Below are 16,013 nucleotides of genomic sequence, written 5' to 3' on the forward strand. Positions count from 1 at the left end.
GCCACTGGGATACGTAATTTCTTTTTTCATGAAGAATTTTTAGAGTTCCATAAGGCATTTTTAGAGTTCTGCCCATGTTTACAATTGACAATCTTGAGGTACTTCGCAAAGAGTTATTTCTAAAGATAATTTTTTAATTGACTTCTAGCTCAGCGTTACAAAAATACTAATTTATCAAAAACAAAAAATCTTAGTACTTTTACTACGTGTATGAGAATTCGACATAAATTTTACTTAAAAACTGATGAGGAACGTGCTCTAAAACTTATACTGTTAGGTATTGCATCAAACTGAATTTTTTTGCTTCATCTTATAGCCACTAGTAACCAATTAAGAGATTTTTTTTCACACTAAAGATATGCTTAATAGAGTGCCAGTCGATTCCTTGGGTTATTTTTTGTATAATTTTTTCTCCACAATTGTTTTAATTTTTTAACGGTTTTTACTAGTTTGTACTTGTTTCCCTTCATGAACAATTAATCAGCCTGAATGAAAATCTACATAGTTTTATTGTTTTTCCCTTCTTAACTGATTATGCAATAGGACAGTTAAGTTCTTTTGAATTTTAGGAAAGGGAAAGGTTTTAAAAGGAGAAAAAGGTTCGGAATCACTTAGTGTAGGTTGGAAAAACGTGCGTATATATCCAATAAAATGCTTTTAATAAAACACTTAAAGCAATAAGATATAAGTTATTTTATTCACAATGATAAATACAAACAATATCAAAAGAATAATTATATCAAATTTACAAAATACTACATTCAACTACCAAAACTAAATTTTTATATGATTTATTTAATATACACAAGTATTGAAAGAAGTTACTATAATACAGCAAAAAAATAAACAAATAAAAAAATTATAATTATTTCGCTAAATTATTAACTAGAGTTCATTTTCACTAATACAAAAATGAACAAATTTAAAATCTACGTTGTGTGAATTTAACCCTTGTGAAAAATTTTTAATTTATGCGTTAAATTTGAAACAATTTTGGCATTAAAGTTCAGAAACCTTTCTGAAGAAAGCATCCAATGGAAACATGAAATACCATAAATTTCAATTCACATGAAAATCATGCATTATTCAACAGTTTTTAGCATTTAAATCGTTAATTTTTCATGTATAATTTAATACTTAAAGTTCAAATCACCTGCAAAATTAAATAGCTAGTGTTCACAATGCTCTTTTAATAATTAATCAATGATATAAAATATAATAATAACTTTTAATTTTTTTTAAGAGATACATATGATTTAGCAAAACGAAGAGGAAGCAATAAATCTGAATTTGTTGCCTTTCCTTCTAAAATTATTTACGTTATAACATATTTCTTTTAACAGTGTAAATATAATCATTATAACAATTTTTTAGATATGAATACAAGAATAAAAAACTATTATTAAAATAAATCATTAACACTTTTTTATTTATTATAGTTTAAAAAGTTTCATTACAAAAAACTGAAAGCTTTTTGTAAATTTTAACATAGCTTTTATTTGCAAAAGGAAGATGTTTGCTAGTTTACAATAAAACAGTTTAATTATCAAACTATATAGCAAAGAAATATGTGATGAAAACAGCATAAAATAAATGAATGACACACCTATTAAAAAGAATAAACAGAATTCAAATTCTTATGCATATATAAATTACACAAACTGAGCAAAATTCAGAAAAAGATACATTTGTAACAGAGTAGTTAAAAGTTAAGAAATTAGCAAATGCAAATAGCGCAGAGTAAACCAGAAACGAGAAATTTACATTGACAACTTGCAGAGAATAAACCAAATGTTGAGAAATTTGCATCTACACTTACAAAGAAAAAATCGAAAGCTGAGAGAATGCATTTACAAATGGTAGAGAATAAACCAAAAAACTGAAATTTGCATTTGCAAATGGCAGAGAGAAAGGAACCAGAAATTAAGAAAAAAAAACATCGACAAATGGTGGAGTATAAACCAGAAAAGGGAAATTTGCATTTGCAAATGACAGAGAAAGAAACCAGAAACTAAGAAATATGCATTTACAAATAGTAGCGAATGAATCAAAAGCATTTACAATTTTCAATGAATAAAATAGAAATTGAAAAATATGCAATTAAAAATGATAAAAGACAAATCAAGGGTTAAAAAATATATTTTGACGAATGACAGGTAATAAATCAGAAGGTGAGAAATTTTCATTTACAAATGGCACAGAATAAAAGAAATGTTTAGAATTATACTTTAAAAGAGTAGTAAAAACAAAGATAATAAAATTTATTAGTAAAGAGAGATTTTGCTCATCAAATATTCTTTTCATGTTAAGTAAAATAGTAAAGAGAAAAAAAATCACGAATTAAATTTTTACAACTGTTATATATTTTTTAACGACTTGGAAATTCTAGAAATAACGAAACGTATTCATAATCAGTTTAATAAATGGTGAAAATGAATTATTGCTTGAAAATGACTTCAGATTAATTTCCAGACATCTTTAAAGGTTACATTTTCCTGAGCGTCTTTAGCAAAGTATACATCATGACCTAAATATTAGAATTGATCTAAAATAAATTATAATATTAAAATATAAAAATCAGTTTATTGTTAAAAAAAACGACTACAACATATACCACTGATAGAACGTGAGGGGCAACACATTTTATTTATAGAAAACGGTTCGTTTATTTTAAGTTTCGTGCTCATATGCATATTTATTTTTTATATGTGTGTATATTTATATAAGTGCATGAGCAAAACTTAAGATAGATTAACAGTTTTCTAAAAACAAAAGTGTCGCGCTACGCTTAATTTAAACCTTACTAATCAGAAACAATAACATAATTTATTTTAACTAATGGTTATCGTTTTAAACATTTACATTTATGTTACTGTCCGATGCTTTTTTTCATATTTTATTTAAATGATATTGACGATTAACATGTTTTACATTTTAATTGTTGGTTATGGTTTATATTTCAATTCTTAAGATGCATAACTCAATTAATCTAAATCTTCCTAATTTACTATATCTAGTTCTGACATGATTTATGTTGTTTTTAACTTCTGGAACAAATTTAATTTTTTAAAAAAAACTTTTTGTTACTTTTTATTTTATTTATTTATTGTATAAAACGACATCGTATTTATCGCTAAGTACATATTTCATATTTTACATGCAATGATAGTGAACATCAGTCCGTAACATAAAATAAGCTGAAAATATCAAATATTGCAAAAAACGAAAAGAATGTCAAAAATTGCTCAGTCAGATTTGACTTAAATCTCTTGTTCTGAGACGGATCTGACTTCTTTCTTTCAAACGCTATTGATTATTAATGTTATATAAATTCGTTGCCACTAAATTTCCAAACCAATTCAGCTGTAATTTTAAATAAAAAGTTTAGTTTTGAAATCGAAGTTTAAATCTAAGTTAAAAATAAAAGTTCAAAATTTCAAAAAAAATAATTTAGCCTTTATTTATTATGATAATTTATTATGATCATTTATTATGACAATTTAGTATGATAATTTATTACCATACGTTTGGAAATTGGATGCGATAAACATACAGAACATTTATGTAAAATAGAATCTTCAATATTATATCAAGTTCGATATAAATTAGTTTATACCAAACTGAAATATTATACCAAACTGAAATATTATACCAAATAAAGAAAAAGTTTTAAGTAAAAAAAAATAATGAAACTTTTCGTTTACTAATTTTGAAAACAAGTTTTTCGTTAAAAAATATAGAATTTTAATCTGAAAAAAAATCTATAAATATTGTCACCGAAGGATCTGCACAAAACTTATTAAAACATGGATTACATTTAAATAAATATTAATAAAAAGTTACCTCAATTTGGATGCAGCGGATTGATTCAACGATAACGTGGAAAAGGAGGCAAAAAGTATATTTATTTTGGAAAAGTTTATTTATTTTGAAAACAAGTTTTTTGTTAAAAATTATGGAATTTTAAACTGAAAAAAATCTAGAAATATTGTCACCGAAGGATCTGCACAGAACTCATTAAAACGTGAATTACATTCAAATAAATATTAATAAAAAGTTACCTCAATTCGGATGCAGCGGATTGATTCAACGATAACGTGGAAAAGGAGGCAAAAAGTATACACTAGATCTTCTGTAATGCAAAAAAATTATTATTACAGTATAATTTAACAAATCAAATGAAAATAATAAAATTGAATCAAAAGTTGAAGTAAGAGAATTAGTTGATAAATATTGAATATGATGCTATTGGTTTATGTTACACTGTCATATTGTTGCGGGTATTGTGAGTTTTTTGGTTATGATACCAAATAATTCATGCTATTTTAGATAGTTAAAACTTACCTGTAGATATAGGAAATATAAAACTTCATTGTTAAGAGGCCTCTCTGCCAAAAATTCCAGATCAAATTAAGGTAAAACGTATCAGCACTCAGGTTGTCTTTACTTTTTACCATAAAATCCATTTTTACCGGAACATGTTACGTAACAAAAAACTGATATACCATAATTTTTACAGTAATTATTACCGAAAAAATACTGAATCACTCTAATTAAATAAATAATACTTAAAAATTACGGTATAATATTTTGCGTTAAAAATAGATTTTATGGTAGAATGGAATTTACAAATGAGGCACTCAAAATTATGGTACTTTATACCTTAATTTAATCCGGAATTTTTTACAGTGTTCTACCCTCGCTATTTTGAATCTTAGATAAAATTTTTGGCTTTTTTTTTCTTGATATTTTTTTGACTTAATAAGCTTTTAATAATATAGTATCATTTGGCAGTAATTAGAATTTAAAAATTTCGAAAATGAATGGATTGCTTTATTAGATAATGAGAAATAGCGCTTGATAACTTTCAGAAAGAATTTTCCTCAAAACTTAGAAACAATAAGGTGAAGCGATTTGGAGTTTTGAGTCAGTCATTTAAAACTACAGTTTTTTCAGTTTTTAATATTTTTTTTCAATTTAATTTTACTACGGATTCAACTAATGAAAACCGATTGGGATGATGCTAAAAATTCTTTTAACGTCAATTGCAAGATCCTCATCAAAATTCCAGAAACAAATAACTGTTTACTACTTAAATACCTTTCAAAAGTTGCTGATTTCAGAGCTGTATTGGTATAATTTTGTATGAAAAAAATTAATAGAGAATCTAAAATACCTCACGCTTTCAAATCAAATTCTGATTCGCCTGGCACAAATTCTGCTTCGTCTCTCGACGGCGAATATTTTACACGAATCAAAAGGTACTGCCGAAAAGAGTAAATATCCAAAGTTATTTATTAGTGAAAATTAAATAAAAAGGATTAAAACCAGACTTATAATTTTCCGACTCCACCTGTACCTATTTGACAATTGAGTTAGGTCTAGAGAAGAGAGGCTTAACAATTTTATCATGAGCAAATGTAACAATTAATTATTGGAAACCTGCTCTGCAATTACGAATTACTTTCAAAACAAGCGTAAACCGTAACTTACAATGTCTCTGCTTTACATAATAGGCTTTTTCGATAAGATTCAATGCCGCATACCACTTAAAAAATATTTTAATTGATTACATGCACGTTACAAATTACTTGCTGGTACATACATGCCTTATTTTTCGACATATTTCCCACCATTTCCGAAGCATTTGTTAAGTTTGGGGACGAACTTTTGTATTTCACAGACATAGAATGTTGCCGTCTATTGTCGGGACCACACTTCAATTTTGATCCTGTCATAGTAGTAAAAGTTTCATTATGTGGCAAAAAAGCAAGATGCTTTTTTGCAGGTATAGGAATAAGTTAGAGTTGTTATGTGCAAGGTCCGGAATGTATGCCGGATTATCTAAAATTTTCCATTTGAAACGTTTGAGTAGTGCTTTAGTTTGAAGCGCTGCGTGAGGACGAGCGTTGTCATTCAACAAACAAACTCCGATGAGCCATGGTGGCTCAGGGTATAGAGCGCTTGCCTCCCATCGAGGTGACCCGGGTTCGAAATAAATTCCGCACGCAACTCGCACCAACCATAGTTCTGACGTAAAGTATCCCCAGTGGTAGAAGGATCATGAGTTAGATTTCCCTTGCCATCAGGCTAACCGTGGGAAGTTTTCGCGATTTTCCTCTACATGTAAAGCAAATGTGGTTTAGTTCCATCAAAAAGTCCTCCACGAAGGCAAATTTCTTCCACTATTTGATATAGGAGTTCCCTTGTCTTCTGGATTGAATTCAAGTTCACAAGGCTACGGAGTTGAACACTGGTAATCGTAAACTCAAAAATTAGGTGGGCTGCTCAACGACGGTGGAGATAAAACAAACACCGATTACTTTAAATTGCCAGACATGTCAAAACCTCGCAATATACATCTACATTAATTATGGTGCCGGGAGGCACCATAATAATTATGAGTATCCACTGGGCATGAAAAAAATTTATTACGGCCGAACGTACATCTCATTTTTGCGAGATTTTGAACTGTCCCAGACATTATAGTACGTTCTGCTCAAACCAGGCTCACCGTAAAAATTACGGATTCATATATATATANATATATATATATATATTATTCACATTCACACACAGAGAGAGAGAAAGAAACATCCATGCCTTGCCCGAGATTCGAACCCAGGACTTTTCTGATGCAAGGACAGTTCCCTGCCCCATAGTTCCCCCAGGCCGGTCGGCAGTCAAATACTTAAATTAAAGATATTACAAGTTCTCAAACCTTGGCGCAGATACGATTTCATTTCCTGTTGTGGCAGTAGCTTTATCATCCTCCTTATCACACTCAACTAAAGGTCCTTTAACCCTCTGCAAGGCTAAATGGCAACATTGATGCGCCATTACGCAACAGATCGAACTAAATATTGGAAATATGGGACACATTGCAGCACTGCATCCAAAACTGTCGACAGGTGGCGAGAAATAAGCCAGCAAACAGATACAAGAAGTGATGATATAGATGAATTTCATTCTTGAACCTGATAGGGGTTAAGTTTTAATCTGAAAAGAAATGAAAACTGAATTTACACACAGACTTTTAGGAGAAGAGGTGCTCAAGAATAATGAAGTTACGAACAGACATGCAATTAAAATAACATGAACATAACATGTTATTTTAATATCAGATAAATAAGATGGTACTTGATTTTGCTTCATGCACTTATTTGGCTATTTCTTATCATTAAATGCCAAGAAAATTCACAAAGATAGTTTCGTAGACACAGTTTCGTAGCTTACAAAGGGATCCTTAAAAAAGACACTAAAGTGAAATATAACTTAGATGATACTTAAAAAGAAAACTTTTTTTTTCTATTATATTAATTTAAAAAAAAAAGGGAAAAATAAGAGAAGCAGAATGACTCATTTTTGAGTACCAATTGAATAGTTGTCTTTACTATTTATTGACAGTAGTTGGCAAACAAGCTCTGATTGAAGAATTGGCTAAATTATAAAAATTTTATTCGTATGCATTTTCAAAACTAAAATGGAGAACTACTTTTAGAAACAGTGTATGGAGCACAAAATAAATATGAATCATCTGAATAACTTTTAATCTGGTGATCGAATTATCACAATCTAAGGTAATGTCTTAATAATTCGAGACTATATACTTTAAATATGTAAATGAAAATAATTTAAATTCCAAATCCGTCCCAAAAATATTCGTTCTCCAAAGAGAACTTATCCTTTTTTTCGAAGTGAATAAATTAGGGAGGTGTTGATTCTGAATTAAAAATATTTGTTCTCTTAAGAGAACTTATCCCTTTTTTCGAAGGTGAATAAACTAGGGAGGTATTGATTTTGAATTAAAAATATTCATTCTCTAAAAATAATTTTTTTTCGAAGTTGAATAAATTAAATAGGAATTGATTTCGAATTATTATAATTACAATAACTCAAATATAATTTTGTCAAGTTTTCAAAATGTACTTTTTTATAAAGTGTTCTAACGATTTAAACTATATTTTACATCTTAAATTTACAGCATTTATAATTTTTTTGTATATATATTTAAAATGAGGTTCCTTTTTTCTTGGTTTAAGTTTTTTATTTAACTTTTATCATTCAAACTTTTTACCTTTTTATTTTAAAGGTCAAATATAAAGAGACTTTTTCTTGCATATTTATTAATACAGGAATTCCAAATATTAATATACTTAGCTAAAAATCATCAAATTAGTTGAATGCCAAGGAGATTCTCTCGTCTGTAAAATACTGTTTAACACAGTGATTCTCAACCACTGTGCCGCGGCACTTTTGTGTGCCGCCAAATATTAGAAATGATACAATAAAAATTATAATGTTTTTTTAATATTANAGCACTCTCTCATCGTATAACTGCACGTTTCGACCCAATTTTAAATGCATGCAAGTACACTTTTTAAATCCTATACCCTTCTCGCTGTTTTCGTCAACCCACCAATTCTTATTGCTTCGCTATTCGAACTCTCAGCACTCTCTCATCGTATAACTGCACGTTTCGACCCAATTTTAAATGCATGCAAGTACACTTTTTAAATCCTATACCCTTCTCGCTGTTTTCGTCAACCCACCAATTCTTATTGCTTCGCTATTCGAACTCTCAGCACTCTCTCATCGTATAACTGCACGTTTCGACCCAATTTTAAATGCATGCAAGTACACTTTTTAAATCCTATACCCTTCTCGCTGTTTTCGTCAACCCACCAATTCTTATTGCTTCGCTATTCGAACTCTCAGCACTCTCTCATCGTATAACTGCACGTTTCGACCCAATTTTAAATGCATGCAAGTACACTTTTTAAATCCTATACCCTTCTCGCTGTTTTCGTCAACCCACCAATTCTTATTGCTTCGCTATTCGAACTCTCAGCACTCTCTCATCGTATAACTGCACGTTTCGACCCAATTTTAAATGCATGCAAGTACACTTTTTAAATCCTATACCCTTCTCGCTGTTTTCGTCAACCCACCAATTCTTATTGCTTCGCTATTCGAACTCTCAGCACTCTCTCATCGTATAACTGCACGTTTCGACCCAATTTTAAATGCATGCAAGTACACTTTTTAAATCCTATACCCTTCTCGCTGTTTTCGTCAACCCACCAATTCTTATTGCTTCGCTATTCGAACTCTCAGCACTCTCTCATCGTATAACTGCACGTTTCGACCCAATTTTAAATGCATGCAAGTACACTTTTTAAATCCTATACCCTTCTCGCTGTTTTCGTCAACCCACCAATTCTTATTGCTTCGCTATTCGAACTCTCAGCACTCTCTCATCGTATAACTGCACGTTTCGACCCAATTTTAAATGCATGCAAGTACACTTTTTAAATCCTATACCCTTCTCGCTGTTTTCGTCAACCCACCAATTCTTATTGCTTCGCTATTCGAACTCTCAGCACTCTCTCATCGTATAACTGCACGTTTCGACCCAATTTTAAATGCATGCAAGTACACTTTTTAAATCCTATACCCTTCTCGCTGTTTTCGTCAACCCACCAATTCTTATTGCTTCGCTATTCGAACTCTCAGCACTCTCTCATCGTATAACTGCACGTTTCGACCCAATTTTAAATGCATGCAAGTACACTTTTTAAATCCTATACCCTTCTCGCTGTTTTCGTCAACCCACCAATTCTTATTGCTTCGCTATTCGAACTCTCAGCACTCTCTCATCGTATAACTGCACGTTTCGACCCAATTTTAAATGCATGCAAGTACACTTTTTAAATCCTATACCCTTCTCGCTGTTTTCGTCAACCCACCAATTCTTATTGCTTCGCTATTCGAACTCTCAGCACTCTCTCATCGTATAACTGCACGTTTCGACCCAATTTTAAATGCATGCAAGTACACTTTTTAAATCCTATACCCTTCTCGCTGTTTTCGTCAACCCACCAATTCTTATTGCTTCGCTATTCGAACTCTCAGCACTCTCTCATCGTATAACTGCACGTTTCGACCCAATTTTAAATGCATGCAAGTACACTTTTTAAATCCTATACCCTTCTCGCTGTTTTCGTCAACCCACCAATTCTTATTGCTTCGCTATTCGAACTCTCAGCACTCTCTCATCGTATAACTGCACGTTTCGACCCAATTTTAAATGCATGCAAGTACACTTTTTAAATCCTATACCCTTCTCGCTGTTTTCATCAATCCACCAATTCTTATTGCTTCGCTATTCGCACTCTCAGCACTCTCTCATTGAATAACTGCACGTTTCGACCTAATTTTGAATGTAAAGTACACTTTTTAAAACGCAATATTAAAAATATGCAGCATAAACATCCCGGAAAACCTTTAATCTATATACATTTTATTCAATTTTTGTACATTAAGATTTATTTTTATAAATTACTTGAAATTACATTGGAAATTGCATTCTATTCCAAGCTACCTTATCTTGAGCCTTGACTTTCCATCCGGTTGCTTTGAGGTCACTTAAGGGGGGACCCCACCCTGAGGTGGTAAAATATTAACGTTTTTCTTGAACTTTTAAGTAATAGAGACAATGCAGAGACTCCTTGTTTTTTTATGTTATTTAGCTACAATTTAAGTCTATTTTTAAAATAAAAATTTACAAAATAATAAAAAATAAGTTGGTAGCAGCTCCGTGTGTGGCTGGTCATCAAAAAGTAGCACTTCACTGGCCTCATGGATTTAGAAGTCCTGAAACATAGGAAAACGATTTTGTTTAGATTTTCTGAAACATAAAGACATTATCTAAAAAGTAGCAGAGCGGTTTTTTGATATTCACAAAATTACCAAAATGGATCATTAAAAAAATATTCATTAAAATACTAATATAAAATCGAAACATAAAAATATCAAAAAAATCCTATGCTACTTTCTAAAGAATATATTTTTACGTAATTTAAAATAAAGAACAACTTATTTCGTTCATGAGAAGAACGTTAGGCCAGGTCAAAAAACAGCGTTTTGAGAAAAACGCGTTTAAAGTTTTGACTTATGTTCAATCTAGTAAATTATTAAATTAGTAATGACTAACCTTTATTCTGCAGAGAGAGAGAGAGAGAGAGAGAGAGGGAGAGAGAGAGAGAGAGAGAGAATTTTTTTTTTAATTATTATTCTCCACTACAAAAACGTGGTTTTTAAAAATATTATTTTTTATTTTGAATTTTTTTTAATTAACTGTTAACGTTAATTAGTTACAGTACCTAAAGGATGACTCAGTGGTAAATATTTGTATTTAGTAGCAGGAAAATTTATTTATGAAATCAAAAGTTTGGGTTCGAGGGATTTCTTTAAATAAAAAAACATTTTTGTTTAAAAAATGACTTTATTTAGCAATGTATAAAAAAAAATTAATGATCACTAAATGTTAATAAGTTTCACGGCCTTGTGATTTAATGTCGAATTTTTTATTTTCGAACAACAACAACAACAAATTCCTATCAGGAACATAAGAATTGACAGTAAATTTTGTAAAATGCATTTTTTATTATTTGTTATTATTACCATGGGAACTTAGAAAAAAAATCACATAAAATTGTGTTCATTTGTTGAAATGCTTAAAGTTGAAGGCGTGAAGTCAGATTGTCCTTGTATAAAAATCATTCTGTCTTGCTGTTTTATGGCATTTCGCGGGTGATTAGTTCTACAGATAAAATTTAGTGGCTAAATTTTATTTGCCAAGTGTCAACGATTCATTTAGAATACACAATGAACAAATCTTGGTTTTTTTTGCTTCCTATTTTTAGATTAACTCTTTTGTTCCACGTTTTAAAATGAAAAAAAAAAACCTGTATCATCATTTTGTTTTAAGATTAATCTTTAAGCATTTTTAAAAATTGAAATATACTCCAGAAAAAGCGTTCATAAAAGATGCATTAACAAATTAAAATTTGGTTGATTGTTTTTTAATTATTTAGTGCAGCGGTTCCCATTTTATTCCGGCAATAACATCCTAAGTGATTAAATGATACCGGCGGAACCTCAACTTTATAGATAAAGTAAATAAAGACCATTTCGAACGTATTTACCAATAAAAGACTTATTTTAAAACTACTTAAGAGGAATGTGGATTAACTTTTTGTTAATTCTTCTGTCCGACAGTTAAATTCGAAGTCATGAAGCTGTATTCAGTCTAGTTATACATTTTGTTTTTGGTGCAATGCATGCTCGTAGTCTGAAATGAATAATTACGGTTTTTTTTTTAAAAAAAAACTACAGTAATAGCAAAATTAAGTATTTTTTTTTTTAAGAAAACAAAAAAGGACTGCTGTTACGTTTAAAATCATTTTAAGGGAAACATATTTGTTCAAGGAGGTAGGTATGGGAGGGGTTTAGGGAGCTCAAACATCACCATTGTAAATGGCAATTTTAATATTTTCTCAAATTACTTATTTTTTTTTAAAAATTATTTTCAAAAAAATTTTCTGCTTCCATAAAGTTTTTTTAGGTAATAAAACACCATCTTAAAATTCATTTTATCGCATGGTGAAACCAATGATTCCCTCATCGTCATTCACTTACATAGGTTAGCGGGTTCCTTTTGACTTCGGGAAAATGTCCACAGCTGCACAGCTTTATCTATCCATATCTTGATACCTATGGGTGTAGGTTGTAAGAGAAGATATTTTGTTTATTTGGATTTGGTTATAAAGGCTTTATAAGGAATATTTCCGAGAATTTTCGGGGTGTGTTTTTGGGATTGAAATAAGTTGTAACCAGTGGATGGAGGACGTTACGAGAGTGGTGGTAACTTATCAGTAAGTTTAAATCAAATCAAATTGACTCTCAAATCAAATTCTTTCTCGACATTCAGTCAAGAAACTTTTACTAAGATGCCCTCAAATTTTGTTCAATCTTGCTGGCTGTCTTCAGAACTCATCATTGGTTTCGTCAGATAAAATTTACTTTGGGGGGGGGACCATACTTATTATATATGTATGTTACCTGCAAAGTATGGAGTTCGGCATTGTATAGAATGCCTAAAATTAGCCGCAAAGTATGATATGATTTATATTTTACACATTGCCAAGGCATTCTATGGAATGCCAAAAAGAAACCGGCAAAGCATAAAATACATCTCTGATTCGTCAAAATAACATTCAAAAATGACAAATTCAAAACGTCATCCGATTTGATATTAATTTATTCGTGGATATAATTACATTTATTCGATATTTTAATACTTACTGATGATAGATTAGAAGAAACATCAGTGTTTGGAGTATCGGGCAAATATATACCGATCAATGGTACTTGACCTTAAAAAAATATCACTGTAGGTTATACCGGGCAGTGGCACTGAACCTTAAAATAACATCAGTATAGGGTATATCGGGCAAATATATACAGGGCAGTGGCACTGAACCTTAAAAAAACAACAGTGTAGGATATACCGGGCAGTGGCCCTAGATCTACTATATATTTCAGACATTTATCAAAGGTCTAGTCATTCTAGGTCTAGTTAAGCGCCATTGCCCGGTATAAATTTGCCCTGTATATCCTACACTGATGCTTTTTTTAAGGTCAAGTGCCATTACCTGGTATATATTTGCCCGATATACCCTACACTGATGTTTTTTAAGGTCAAGTGCAATTGCCCAGTATATATTTGCCCGGTATACCATACACTGATGTTTTTTAAGGTCAAGTGCCATTGCCCGGTATACATTTGCCCGATACTCCAGACACTGATGTTTCTTCTAATCTAACGTCAGTAAGTATTAAAATATCGAATAAATACAATTATATCCACGAATAAATTAATGTCAAATCGGATGTAATAAATATTTCGAGCATTCACCAAAGCGACTATGTGATTGTCTACATTCACCGGTGAAAGTTAACAACCACCGATTGCGGTCATACACAGTAACATGCGCATCATTTACATAATAACCTCATCGGTACGTTTATTTCATACTTTGCCTAAATAGCATTTGGCATTCTTTAAAATGCCTAGGGAAAGTATATAATACTTCTCACATTTCATACTTTGCCTAAAAACATCCAGCATACTATAAAATGCTGGCGTTTCATACTTTGCCGGTAACATACATATATATACTTGCAATCAGTGAGAAATTAAATCAAATTTAAACATTTTATATACGTATTTACCTATCCTATTCACGCCTGCTGGCCGATAAGGCTCTTTTTCTTCCTGAGCCAGTCCTTTTGCCACCTCCCATCCATTTAGTAATGCTTTACGCAGGATCATGATGCATGTATCTTTGCCAAGTAAGTCCCTTCCTCTTTCACGTTTTAATTGTTTTATGTAAGTAACATTTTATTGATTCATCAAATGAAAAAAAAAGTTTTTTTTTATTTGAACTTAATTATTAATAATCATTAAAAAAATTTCATAGTTATCTTAAAGTAGTTTTAAATAAATATGATTTAAAGATTTTGTACCTTTGCAATACAATGAATTAATTAGTTAAATATAAAGATATGTTACGGAATGAACAAAAAAAATTTTGAAAAAAAATTCCATTGCGTGATCTCGTAATTGAAGAATTCTGAAAAGTCAATACTTTTGCAATAATATTTTCATTGATTTATTTCTTAATTGACTGATTGTGCTATTAACTATAACTGATTTACTGACTGTCCGATATTTTAATATCACTATCAGATAGTTTATATTACGTCGCATTTTTTTTCAAGCTTAAGAAACATCATAAAAAACTTAATATTTATGTAATTTACAGAAAAAAGGTGAAAAGCATTGCTCATTTGCATTCGATGACATTCGATGATATTCGTTCTATTTGATGACATTAAGATATAAAAATGTCGCTTTGCCTTTATAATTATTAGTTTTAATAAATTGAGAAATCATCGCTTATTTTATAGTTAACATAGACAGTGGATTATATATAGAACTAATATTTTGACTTAATTTACAAAAAAATGGATTGTATCAAAAATCCTCCTTTATTAATTTCTTAATGTGTATAAATTTTACGCAACATTAGTTACATTCGATGTCATTAAGGAATAAAAATGCATTTTGTTTATAAAGTTATTAGTTTTAATAAGTTGAGAAATCATTATTTTATTTTGTTTTGCCTACATATAGAATTAGTTATGGAACTATTATTTATAGCTTAATTTATTAAAAAATGGTAGTAATTCAAGTCTAATCTTCCTTCATTAAATTCTTAATTTGCATAAATTGTCTACATTAGAGTTACATTTTATGATTTCACTAATTAAAAATATCATTGAATCTATATAATCATTAATATTTCTTAGTTAATTAATAATTTCCATAGACATCGAATTATTTATGGAATTAATGGAACAAATCTATGGTACTTATTGGAAATTCGAAAAGAGCATTCATACTCATTGGAAATAAAGAAAAGAACATTCAAAATATGGGACCCGATTCTAAAACAAAACAAAACCTTCATTTATGATAATGCAAAAAAAAAAAAAAAAAGAAAAAAAAAAAAAACTAGGGAAAGAATATTAGCATCTACAAATCTACAGAAGTCATGTCATCTCAAAATTCGCCAAATACCCCAAATTTGACTTCGACTAACGTCTTAAGAATAAAAGTAAAAATGAAAATAATACTGAAAATAAAATCTTTCATCGCCAAAAAAAAAGTATAACTATCATTAAAAATTAGAATTGTTATTAAACTGGAAAAATAAAATAGTTTAAATATCATTCGAGAAAGGTTTTGTTAATTATTTCACTTCAAATGATTTCTATTTAAATAATACGATTTTTTTGCTATTTCTCTAGTTCTTTTGTTTTTTTAAAGATTGTTTTCGTAATTGTAAATATTGCGTTGTGATAATATGTATAATTTAGTCTTATTTATTTATTCATACGTACAATTTACTTTTCTTAAGAAAAACTTCACTCGTAAAGAAATTAGTTTGCTATTAAAGTTTGAGCTAAAGTCTTAAATTAAGCCGGAAATATAAAAAAAAATTTATTGAAGTTTTTGAAATTGAACCAATTAAGTTTAATTTAATTTAGTGATTAAAATTATTATACTTGAAAATGAAACATAGAAGTTAATCGAAGTTGAT

At 29.9% G+C, this 16,013-nt stretch overlaps 1 long non-coding RNA gene across 1 annotated transcript; it reads right to left on the reverse strand.

The window, feature by feature from the left end:
* Positions 1–678: 678 nt before the first annotated feature.
* On the reverse strand, positions 679–7,037 carry LOC107456130 (uncharacterized). Its single transcript, XR_006225527.2, has 3 exons — positions 6,722–7,037; positions 4,062–4,132; positions 679–2,527 (listed from the first exon to the last, which is right to left on the reverse strand). It is a non-coding gene; the product is annotated as an uncharacterized lncRNA (long non-coding RNA).
* Between the last annotated feature and the right edge of the window lie 8,976 nt (positions 7,038–16,013).

Source organism: Parasteatoda tepidariorum, chromosome 7 (assembly GCF_043381705.1).
Source record: "Parasteatoda tepidariorum isolate YZ-2023 chromosome 7, CAS_Ptep_4.0, whole genome shotgun sequence".
In the NCBI taxonomy this organism is placed as follows: domain Eukaryota; kingdom Metazoa; phylum Arthropoda; class Arachnida; order Araneae; family Theridiidae; genus Parasteatoda; species Parasteatoda tepidariorum.